Here is a 12,632-nt window from a genome sequence, read left to right as displayed (position 1 = left end):
AGTCGCCATGGCTCAGCCCGCTCCTCCAGCAGCCAACTAACTCGATGCAGAATTCGCCGCCACTATTCTCCCTTAAAACTTCTTTTAAATGAAAAGTTTTAGTCCGAGTATGGTGGCGATCCTGCCTCCAGGAATCCTCAGAATGAGACTGGCCGAGAGCTGTCTCCTCCTGTCTTATATCCCTCTCTAGGGCGGGGATTAAGGGCGTGTACCACTCCCGCCCAGTTTCTATGGCCAACTAGTCTGGCAACTTGGATTAAAGGTGTGTGATGTCACTGCCTGGTCTGTGAGGCTGACCAGGGTGTTTGTTTTACACTCTGATCTTCAGGAAAGCTTGATTTACTAAAACACAAATGAAATATCACTACAATAAGCAGTCTGACAGTGTGACTGCCTAGATCTAGTGCACACCAGGGTACCACATGCTCCTCTGCGATCTCATCAATGCTGCCTCAGACCAGCATCTGAACCCATTCTACTCACCCCAACGGGGAAATCATTGCTTTCCATGTTCACCTGAACTTGGAGTCAAACGGGTATCTGTAAATGTCAGAAATCAGAGGCAGAGTAGGCTGCCTCGGATGGACGGTTCATCTAGCTCATCCTTATTCCAGTCCTTATAGGTCACTCACAAGACTTGGGGCCCTGAAGGAACAGATCCTCTCGCCCAAGGCTGTGGGCATGGAACTGAGAGCTGCTGGGTTCCAGGCTACAAAGGGTGTTCCGAAGTTCTAAGAGGAAGTAAAATGACAAACCTACCATTAGCTAGACTGTGATGTGCATAAAATCAGGCCCTGGACATCCTGGAAACGACGCAAAGGCCTGGTTTGTATGTGCCCATGCACAGGTGCTTCTCACTGAGTACCTGTTTCTGACCCCAACTGCAATGAGTGAAGTAATGGGGAATGTAGTGGAACCTGTCCTGGAACTAGCTCTTGTAGACCAGGCTCTCCTTGAACTCACAGAGATCCACCTGCCTCTGCCCCCCTCTTGAGTGCTGGTTTCAAAGGCAGGAGCCACCACCGCCTGGCCCCGCTTACTATGTTCTTAAAACTTTGTGTTTCCTGGCTGTCTCTGGAAAATCCAAAGGCCAAGTAATCCAAGGTCAGGGCTCAAGGGTGCCCTTCCTTATTCCTTAGGATGTTTCTCAGTAGGTGGTCAAGATGAGGACAGGACAGTGAGGTGGGGGTAAAGGCACTGTGTGCCACACCAGCATACCAACCTGAGTTTGATATCTCGGAGAGAGAGCAAAATCCATGAAACTGGCCTCTGAGCCCCATAGGTGCATTCATATATACAGAGTAATCATTTCTGTCAACTTAACAGTAAACTATTGTCACCTGGGATAGGAAACCACAACTGTGGGATTGCCTAAATCAGATGGGCCTTGCTGGGCGGTGGTGGTGCATGCCTTTAATCCCAGCACTCGGGAGCAGAGGCTGTCGGATCCCTGTGAGTTCGAGGCCAGCCGGGTCTACAAGAGCTAGCTCCAGGACAGGCTCCAACGCTATGGAGAATCCCTGTCTCGACAAAACAAAAAAACAAAAAAAGGTTGGCCTGTGGGGATTTTGTGGGATTTTTTTTTTTAATGCGGGGAGGCTCATTGACTTAGAAGATCCCAGTCCACTGGACTCAGTACCATTCCTAGGCAGCAGCTGGTCCTGGCTTGTTTTAACTTCACTTACCCCAGGTTGCTGTCAGTCACAAGATAACACAGAAAGGAGAAGCAAAGCAGACACCAGGCAAGGACTCTACCAAGAGCTACACCTCCCGTCCTGAGGCAGCTCTTAAAACCTATTATTTATGAATAGTGAGAGCTATGGAGGTGGCTCAGCCACAAAGTGCTCTTGTGAGGAAATGAATTTGGTTCATGGAGACTCTATTAAAAAAAAAAAAAAGTCAGGCCGGACAGACCATGCTTATAAAACCAGCCCTGGAGTGACAGATTCTGAGAGCTTGCAACCACACCCACATGTGAAGTTCCGGATCCATAAGAGACCCCGCCTCAAAGAATAAGTAAGGGACTGAAGAAATGGCTCGATAGCACTTACTGCTGTTGTAATCGATGTAGGTTCAGTTCCCAGCACCCAGCTCACAGCAATTCATAACCCAAGTTCCAAGGGATCCAACATAGTGCATATGCGGGGAAAACATTCATCCACATAAATCCTTTAAAACAAACAGGCCAGGCAGTGATAGCACAAGGCCTTTAATCCCAGCACTCCGGAGACAGAGGCAGGTGGATCTCTGTGGGTTCGAGCTAGTTCCAGGACAGCTAGGGTGGTTACACAGAGAACCCCCATCTTGAGAAACAAAAACAAACAAAACAAAGACAGAGAAAGAGAGAGAGAGAGAGAGAGAGAGAGAGAGAGAGAGAAAACTGAAGGTAAACAGCACCCAAAGAACACCCTTTGTTTTCCATATTCTCACAGACATGTATGTTCACCTACCCATAATAAAGAATAAATTCCTCTTTTTATTTTTTTAAACTTTTTATTGATGTATGTTGAGCTCTACATTTTTCTCTGCTCGCCTCCTTGCCTCTCCCCTCCTCCCTTCAACCGTCCCCCAAGGTCCCCATGCTCCCAATTGACTCAGATTATCCTCTTGATAATTTCTGGTTTCCAGCTGACTGGGTGAGTTTCTTCCCTCGCAGTCTCGTCCTCCCTGTAAACTTTGATGGTTTTGTCAGCTTGTGCTGTTAGCAACCGGCTTTGCGACTGATCAAAAGCACAAGCAAAAATTCCTGAGTCACTGTCCAAAGACCCTGGCTGGACAGCAGCATGGACCCGCTGAAAATTGTAGCCGGTCCTCCAGTCCCAAAGGTGCATGGTGCCATTGTCGGCTCCAGACACAAGTACTCCGTCGGCATTGACTGCCAGCGTGTTGATGATGGCGTTGTGACCGGAGAGATTCTGAATGAAGCCTCCGTCAGGGAACTTCCACTGCTTTATGTTATCTGGAGACCCAGATGCAAATGTGTAATGTCGTGGATGTAAGACCACAGCCCTGACAGATTTCTTATGATTCGTCAATGTCACTCTTGTCTTTCCAGCCACCAGATCCCATAATCGTATTGTGGTATCGTGACTCCCGGTGATAATCTGTGGTTCTGCAGCCTGGTATCTCACGGTAGCAGCTGCATTTGTGTGCATGCAGTATCTACAGAGGCCTTAAACTCACAGAGATCCACATGCCTCTGCCTCCCGAGTTCTAGGTGTGCCACCACCTACTGGCTCTTTTCCTGTTTTTTAAGAAATTATTACTGTGCATATATGAGTGTTCCTTTGGAGCTCGGAAGGTAATTTCATGGATTTGGCTCTCTCTCCTTTACTTGGGTCCCAGGGGTCAAACTCAGGTTGGTATCCTCTGTGGCACTCAGTGCCTTTATCCCCACCTCACTGTGCTGTCTTCTCTTCATCACCTATTCAGAAAGATTCTAAGGCATAAAGAAGGGCTCCCTTGAGCCCTAACTTGCATTACTCCACCACTTTATTTTCCAGAGACATCCAGGAAACACAAAGTTTTATGAACAAAGCAGTCAAGCTGGGCAGTGGTTGCATATGCCCAGCCTTCTGGAGGCAAAGGCTGGAGTTTTTTGTGGGTTTGAAGTCAACCTGGTCCACACACTTCCAGAATAGCAAGGTTATTTATCATACAGATAAATCCTCTCCCCAAAACAAACAAACAAAGCAGATCCTGTCATGCTTGGCTGCCTGTGCTTTAAATCCCAGTACTCCTAGGGCAAAGGTATCTCAATGAGTTCAAGGCCAGCTTACACAGCGAGTTCTAAGACAGCCTCAAGTGTAGAGACCTCGTTGAAAACAAAAATAGAGCAGCAAGAGGTGAGGTGACTCAGTGAGGGAAGGTGTTTGCAGCCAAGCCTGACAACCTCGGTTCATCCCCAGGGACCCACATGGTGGAAGAAGAGACCTGACTCTAGCAGTTGTCCTGTGGTCTCCATAAGTGCATGCAGAACACAGAAAAAATAAAAGATTTATTTAGTTATTTTTTTTTGAGACAGGGTTTCTGTATAATTTGGAGCCTGTCCTGGAACTCACTTTGTCTACCAGGCTGGCCTCAAACTCACAGAGATCTCCCTGCATCTGTCTCCCTAGTGCTGGGATTAAAGGCGTGTGCCCCCAATTGCCCGACTTATTTTTTTTAAATGTATACAGTGTTGTGCTTCCATGTATGCCTGCATGTTAGAAGAGGGCACCAGATCTCATTGCAGATTGTTGTGAGCCACCATACAGTTGCTGGGAATTGAATTCAGAACCTCTGGAAGAGCAGCAGTCAGTGTTCTTAACTGCTAAACCATTTCTGCAGAGAGATTTTGTTTTGTTTTGTTTTGTTACGAGACAAGATCTCTCTGTAGCTTTGGTGCCTGTCCTGGAAGTAGCCCTTGTAGAACAGGCTGGCCTGGAACTCACAGAAATCTGCCTGCCTCTGCCTTCTGAGTGCTAGAATTAAAGGAGTGCATCACCACCACCCGGCTGTAAGAGAGATTTTTAAAATACTAAAAGGGCCCAGGCTTTTGAACTGTGATCTCCTCAGGTAAACCAGAAAGCAGGCAGCCTATTTGTCAGGACCACAGATACTTTGTCCTGGGTTATGTATCAACGTCAGGAAAGGAAGGTGATGTAATGTGGATCCTCACAGGGATACTTGGAGGGGCTTTTACTAATTTTCTCTAAGTCCCCAATCATTCATTCACATGTATTCTCTATCCTTGGTCCCCCATGGGTCAGCATCCACATCTTGTCGTTGGTAGTAGTAAGCAGCCCCGGCCACATGGGCTCCAGTCTGGGCTAGAATCTTAGGGCGCCGGTTCGGGTGGACCTCATTGTCAGCAATGACTTCTATTTGCAGTTCTGGAAACTTCTGGAACAGAATAAGGGGCTCCTGTTAGCATGATGGGAGTCACGACTGTTCCACGAAAGCCTAAGTTGTGTATTAACATGGCCCTGGCTCATAAGCCCATGGTTTAGTTTTTGAGACAGGGTCAAATGGCCTTGAACTTGTTATACATTGCAATGATGATAATCTTGCCTTTACCTCCCTACTGCTGGGATTCTCCATTAAAAGCCGTATTTCAAGGGAAAACATAACTTTAACCTCTATTTAAAAAGAAGTCAGGCCTGACAGACCTTGCATATAAAACCTGCCCTGGAGAAGCAGATCCTGAGTGCTGCTAGTCATACCCACATGTCAAGTTCTGGATGAATAAGAGATTCTGCCTCAAAGAGTAAGGGACTGAAGAAATGGCTCAATAGCACTTATTGCTCTGGTAATAAATAGATACAGGTTCAATTCCCAGCACCCAGCTTGGCTCACAGCAATTCATAACCCAAGTTCCAAGGGATCCAACATAGTGCATATGCAGGGAAAACATTCATCCACATAAATTCTATAGATTTTTTTTTACTTTTTTTCATATAAATTCTTTATAAAAAACAAACAGGCCAGGCAGTGATACCACAAAGTCATTAATCCCAGCACTCTGGAGACAGAGGCAGGTTGATCTGTGGGTCCCAGCTAGTTCCAGGACAGCTAGGGTTGTTATACACAGAAACCCCATCCTTAAAAACAAAAACAAACAAACAAACAAACAAAAGAAAGAAAGAAAGCAAGAGAAACTGAAGGTAAACAACACCCAAAGAACACACTTTGCCTTCCATATTCTCACAAACATGTATGTTCACTTACACATAAAAAAATAAATTCCTATTTTCTATTATTTATTTTTTTAAAGAAATTTTTTCATTGGTATTTGTTGAGCTCTACATTTCTCTCTCTAGCCCTCCCTGCCTCTCCCCTCCTGCCTTCAATCCTCCCCCAATGTCCCCATGCTGAAAATTTACTCAGGAGATCTACTTCCCATGTAGATTAGAGCTATGTAACATGTAAGTCCCTCTTACTGTCTACATTGTTGTCTAAGTTCTCTGGGTTTTTGGTTTGTAGGCTGGCTTTCTTTGCTTTTTATTTAATAACCACCTATGAGTAGTACATGTGATAATTGTCTTTCTGTACCTGGGTTACCTCACTCAAAATAATGTTTTCTAGCTCCATCCATTTTCCTCCAAAATTCAAGCTGTGGTTATTACTTTTTCTGCTGTGTAGTACTCCACTGTGTAAATGTACCACATTTTTTTTTATTCATTATTCGGTTGAGGGGCATTTAGGTTGTCTCCAGGTTCTGGCTATGACAAACACAGCTGCTATGAACATAGTTGAGCACATGTCCTTGTGGCACGTTTTGGCATCCTTTGGATATATACCCAAAAGTGATATTACTGGTTCTTGAGGAAGGTTGTTTCCTAATTTTCTAAGAAATCACCACACCGATATCCAAAGGGGTTGTACCAGCTTGCATTCCCACCAGCAATTCAGAAGTGTTCCCTTTTCCCCTCAACCTCTCCAGCATAAGTTGTCACCAGTGTTTTTGATCTTGGCCATTCTTACAAAAGTAAGATGGAATCACAGAGTTGTTTTGACTTGCATTTCTCTGATGACTAAGGATGTTGAACTAAGGTGGGGGCAGACACTGTAGGACCACAGTGCACATGTAAAGGTCAGAAGAATCTGGGCCTCAGTCCTCTCACTCTGCCATGTGGGTCCCAGAAATCAAACCCAGGTTTCTGGGCTTGACCACAAGCGCCTTTACCTCTGAAGCACCTCACCCGCCCAGTAAAAGCTATTTATTAACCAAGTGTGACATGGAGCCCACAAACTGAGGGAGTGTATTTTGTCTGTTATTGAATAAAAATCAGCTAGGGAGTCAGAGAGGAAAACAAAGCCTGATATCTCAGGGTTGGAGACAGGTAGGCAGTCACAAATTCCAGGTCAGCCTGATCTATACAGTGAATTACGGCCATCCAGGTCTAGACCTGTCTCAGACACAAATAAACAACAAAAACAAAGAATTACCCAGGGAAGCCAGGCAGGCATGGTGGTGTAAAAATGTACACTGAGCATTTGGGATGTTAAGCAAGAAGAAAGCCTTGTAGCAGAAGCCAGTCTATAAGCTATAAAGAGAGGGGAAAAAAAGCAAAAACCCCTAAAATGACCAGAGATGTCTAAAACCCATAGTGCTCATCTTCTACTTGACCTGGTGCATCAGAATCTCTTTGGAGGAGGCCTGGAGATTTAAACAGGCTCCACAGTGATTCTTATTTATTCCAAAAGCAAGCAGTCCTCAACAGGAGGAAAAAATGGAACTGTCTTGTTTCAGGATGTTTTCTTTACGTGTTTGAGTGTTTCGCTTGGATGTATGTCTGTGCACTACTTGCACGTCTAGTGTCTATGAAGGCTAGAACAGGGCTTTGGATCCCCTGAACTGGAGTAAATGGTGGTATGAGGAACTGACTTTGCAGACTCCATTTTAAAGAGGGGGCATCATCTTAAGCCATATAATGAGGGGGGATCTCAGCTCAGATATGTGCTGTGATATCGCAATTTGGATGGATAGCCTGAAAATAGCCAATTAAGGAGCTAGGGAGCAGGGACATAAACCTTAACGGGCTTCAGATGTTCCTAGGAGGCAGTCTGCCCTTGAAGATACCTTGTCAGTTAGTAATGGCTCTTTGTTAGGGTTTTCATGCCCAAAACATGACCAATGGTTTCAGAGACTAACTTTGCCCTAAGACCTCCTTACCCAGTCCCAGGATGACAGGATATGAATGCCCTTTACTATGGCATTTCCCCTTTAAAAGTTCCCCCCTTCCTGGGTTCAGGCAGCACTTCTCTCACTCACTGCATTGCTGTAGTAGAGGTATAGTTCAAACTCAAGTTTGAATATTAAAAAACCCTCCTGTGCTTTGCTCACAGGACTTTCCTTCCTTTTTAGAAGGGAAGGTGTCTCATTAAGAAACCCAGGCTGGGGCTGGGCAACGATGGGACACACCTTGAATTCCAACTCTTGGAAGGCAGAGGCAGGTGGAGCTCTGAGTTCGAGGTCAGCTTATTCTATAAAGTGAGTTCCACGACAGCAAGTGCTATCTCAAAAATAAAAGAAAAAAAAAAACAAAAGAAACAAAGAGGACAAGAGAGTGGGAAAGAGTGCATGAAGGAGAGAGAGAGCGTGGGAGAGCAAAAGAGAAAGAGAGAGAACAAGAGAGAAAAAGAAGAAAGAGAGAGAAAGGGAGAGTAAAAGAGAGAAAAAGAGAAAGAGAGAAACAGGAGAGAGAAAAGATAGAACGAGAGAGACTAAGACAACAAAAGAGAGAGGGAGAAAAAGAAAAAGAAAAGAGAGCACAGAGAGTGGTGCATGCCTTTAATTCCAGCATGTGGGAGGCAGAGACAGGTGGATCTCTGTGAGAAAGAGAGCGAGAGAGAGAGAGAGAGAGAGAGAGAGAGAGAGAGAGAGGGCAAGGGCTTCTCTCACCCTATAGCTCCAGGCTCTTCAACATGCCTTGCACACACCAGTCCAGAAGGCGTGTGGTCAATTTTATAATGACAGTGCTCCTACTTTCCCAAACCTGTATTTTTCCTTTCCAGACGCTCTCATTAACTGCCTGACTAAAGCCTCTTGAAGGAAGAAGGGCTATTTTGACTTGTGCTCGAGGGGACACTGTCCACCATCCCAGGAAGGCTTGGTGCCCAGTGGTTCCATGGTGGCGGGAACACGAGTCTGCTTGTTCTCCTGTCAGTACTGCCTATATTCAGGGCCAGTCAGTGTTCCTACCCACCAGTTAATCCGCTCTGGAATAGTTACACACACCCAAAAAGTGTGCTCCCCTGGTGCTCTGGGCATTTTATGACCCATTCGAGTTTGGCAATTAAAATTAAGCATCACACTGTCTTTCTGACTCATGCTTCTAGACATTCACTATAAACACTATAAAAAATAGGCAATTGTTGTAACAAGAATGGAATGTTTAATGTTTGTCTAATCGATAATCATATGACCATTGTATGACTTAAGTTAGCCACTGTTTTTGTTTCTACTTTACAGATGAGGACTGGAAATGTAAAAAGGTTAAATATATTTTGGTGCATATAACTACAAGATAGGGAGCAAGGATTTGAACTTGAATTCTTTGAAGACCATAAGACTTATTACTATGTTAAATATAGATTGTACTGTGTATATTTCCTTTTTGACCCCCTTAAAACATCTTCTCCTGTACTACTGGACTGGCATCAAACATGCTTTGGAACTGGCCTTGACCAGTTCTGACCCTCCTGCTCTACCTCCTAAGAGTTTATATTACTAGCTTCCATGCAAAACACACCTGGCTCTTTTTTACGTTATTAATTTTGAAGACAGATCTCACATGGCCCATGCCTGCCCAACTGAGGGAGGCCTTGTTTTGTTTGTCTGTTTGTGACACACTTGCTATGTAGCTCAGGCTAACCTTGAATACATGGTCCACATTTTTCTTAGCCTCTTTAGTGCTGGGATTATGAATATGTGCCCCTATAACTGGCTAATTGTTTGTACTGGCTAGTCGTATATCAACCTCATACACAAACCACAGTTATCTGAAAGGAGAGAACCTTAACTGAGAAGAAACCTCCATAAGATCCAGCTGTATGGCATTTTCTTAACTAGTTATTAATGGGGGTGGGTCCAGCCCATTGTGGGTGGCTCCATCCATGGGCTGGTGGTTCTGGGTTTTATAAGAAAGGAGGTTGGGTGAGCCATAAGGAGCAAACCAGTATGCAGCACTCCTCCATGGCCTCTTCCTCAGCTTCTACCTCCAGGTTCCTGACCTGCTCGAGTTCCTTCCAGTCCTGGCTTCTTTTCATGATGAACAAAGCAATGTGGAAATGTAAGCTGAAAACCCATTCTGCCCCAACTTGGTTTTTGCTCCTGGCATTTCGCTGAAAGCAATGGAAATGCTAAGACATTGTGTTATTGAAAACAAACGCCAAAACTTTTCTCTTCCCTCTTGAAAAATGTTTGAGCTGGGTGTGGTGGAACACAGATATTATTTCAGCACTCCAGAGGCTGAGGCAGGAAAATCTGAAGTCTGACATCAACCTGTGTTTCTTTCTTTCTTTCCTTCTTTCCTCCTTCCTTCCTTCCTTCCTTCCTTCCTTCTTTCTTTCTTCCTTTCTTTCTTTCTCTCTCCCTCTTCTCTTTTTTCTCTCTCAATCTCTCCTCTCTCTCTCTTCTCTGTTTCTCTCTTCTCTTTGTCTCTCTTTCTCTTCCTCTTCCTTTCCTCTCTGTGAGGATTCAGAGAGAAGGACTGTGCTGAGAATTGAGCTAGAGGCCATTCACATTCTATTTTGGCAAAGAATCTGGTTCTTGCTTTTGACCATATCCTGAAAGCTGAAGTGAGAATAAATTTAAAAATCAGTGGGCTAATGGTCAACGGTGGGAGCACACACCTTTAATCCCAGCACTCAGGAAGCAGAGGCAGGTGATATCAATGAGTTTGAAGCCAGCAGAGAAACCCAGGCCCCGTAGGGACTATCTTTGCAGAGGATCTGTGGGTATAATTTCTGGCTGAACATGAGAAAAGAGCTTCTCAGTCAGCCATTTTCCAGCATGGTAGCCCGACGGCTGTGTTCTCAGATACTCTCAAATGGAATTGAAATTATAGACCAGGCTGGCCTTGAACTCACAGAGATACACCTGCCTCTGCCTCCTTAGTGCTGGGATTAAAGGCATGTCTACCACACACATCTTAGACATAAAAATTTTATTTATTTACTTGTTTTTTTTACAAGAAATAAATATGTTTATTTTTAAAAATAAAATGGAAAGAACAGGCAAAGAACAAGCCCTGGGATAGAGAAGTCACTGTCAGTCAGTCAACAGACAACATGGACACAGGCAAGGGTAGGTGCCTAGTCCAAAGGTCAGAACTGACCGCGAGTTGCTGGTCTGTGTCTAGCAAGACAAGCATTAGAGCTGGATGTCAGGCTTTCCTGTGCCACCACCACAGCACCACACAGCCTCAGAGAAGCTACATGTCCTTCACATTCCACTTGTAGGCAAGCTCCTCCACAGCCTTCTTGCTGGCGAGCCTGGCAAAGCGCTTCTGTTCGAAGCCATTGGATCTGTCCACTCTATTCCAGCGTTAGCCAGGCCAGATACTGAATCTATTGGGAGGAGGTGCAGGACCATTATAGCGAGGCCTCGCCTTCTTGTGCTTGTTTTCCTCAGCCTTATTCTTCTTAATGTAGTTGGCCATCCGTTCCCCTTCTCTTTCTTGTTCTCTCAGCATCCGATCCAGATCTTCATCATGGATATAGCGGGCCAGATGCTTCAACATTTCCTTCATGGCATTTTCTACATTCTGCTGCTGTTGCTGGCTCTGAGCAAGCCCTTTACCCCACTGGGCATAGAGCTCATCTCGTTCTGAGTCCTTCTCTGCTTTCCTCCTCTGCTCCAGGTGTTCCAGCTTCAAATTCCTCTTTCGACCAGACTTGTCTCGAAATACAGTTTCAGCAAATTCAAACTGAGCTCCAAGGGCTGTGGTGTCTCTGTCCTGTTTCTGGAGTTCCTGCTGCTCCTGCTGGACATCGGGCACCAGACCAGTTTTTGCTCCAGAATACATGCATGCAGTCTTCCTCCCAGGACGGGGACTCCATCGAGGAGGAGAGAGATCTGCATCAGAAGATTTGGTCCTCTGTCTTCTCCAGGGTGGAGAGAGGTCAGAATCGAAGCTCTGCCGAATCTGTCTCTTCCGTGATAGTGACAGATCTGAGTCATAATTCTGGTGTCCTGGATTTTGTGTTTGCCATGGAGGACAAAGGTCTGAATCAGAGGCTTTTCTGCAGACACCTTGAGGATCAAGCTGCTGTTTCTGCTGAGAAAGGTCAGAGTCCTGCCCACACTTGCTGACCTTAGACAGAGACAAGTGAGATGGTCCCGCCCCCTCTGAAGTACAGTCTTGCTAGAGGATGCAGCTTTACTACTCTTAGTTCTGGGCAGCTCCAAATCCAGGGAGTCATGACGGGCCCTCCTGAGAGGCTGTGGGTAGGAAGTGTCAAAAGTCCTCCTATGTGTGGCTGTGTCAGGGGAGTGGTTATGGCCCCTTCTGGGTGGAGAGACACCCGAGGAACCAGTATGGCCTCTGCTAGGGGATACACCTGAAGGCTTCCTGAGCAGAGAAGCATGTGAGGCATGGCAGACCCTTCTAGGAAGAGAGGTGTCAGAGTCATGACGGAATCTCCTTGGGGGAAAGGGATCTGGGGCATAATGATGGGCCCTCCTAGGAGAAGTTGGATCTCATTCATCATGATGGAAATGTCCATCACTACTGTGGTCTCCCAGGAGCTTCCATTTGGCACTGGAGCAGAAAGCCTCCATCTGCTTTACCTCTTCTGGACTCTCATCCACAAACTCAGCTACCACAGGCAAATCTCCATCGTCTTACACCTCCTTTTCTGGCTTAGAAGTAGAGATAGCAGCCCAGCCCACATCATCATCGACAATCTGCAATCCCTTGGCAGTGGTGCCTCCCGGCTTTGGTCCTTTAATGTGCCTTTTCCAAAGGGACTCTGAAACTCCTTCCTGGCCGGAAGTAAGGCTTCAGATATTCAGACTTGGAGAGCAGTGGAGCTGCCACCATAACAGCAACGAGGGAGAGGCTGACCTACAAACTTTTAAAAGTTCAACATAGTGCAATGCAAATAATACAAGACATTGTCTCAAAAAGCTAGTAACAGGAGGA

At 45.6% G+C, this 12,632-nt stretch overlaps 1 pseudogene; it reads right to left on the bottom strand.

Annotated features, from left to right (window-relative positions):
* Positions 1–10,919: 10,919 nt before the first annotated feature.
* Positions 10,920–12,530, bottom strand: LOC121451284 (annotated as a pseudogene).
* Between the last annotated feature and the right edge of the window lie 102 nt (positions 12,531–12,632).

This window comes from Microtus oregoni, unplaced genomic scaffold, assembly GCF_018167655.1.
Source record: "Microtus oregoni isolate MIOR12 unplaced genomic scaffold, Mior012 000008F_ref0000371, whole genome shotgun sequence".
In the NCBI taxonomy this organism is placed as follows: domain Eukaryota; kingdom Metazoa; phylum Chordata; class Mammalia; order Rodentia; family Cricetidae; genus Microtus; species Microtus oregoni.
The sequence above is the reverse complement of the archived record's forward strand: the minus strand, read 5'-3'. Positions and strand labels throughout refer to the sequence as shown.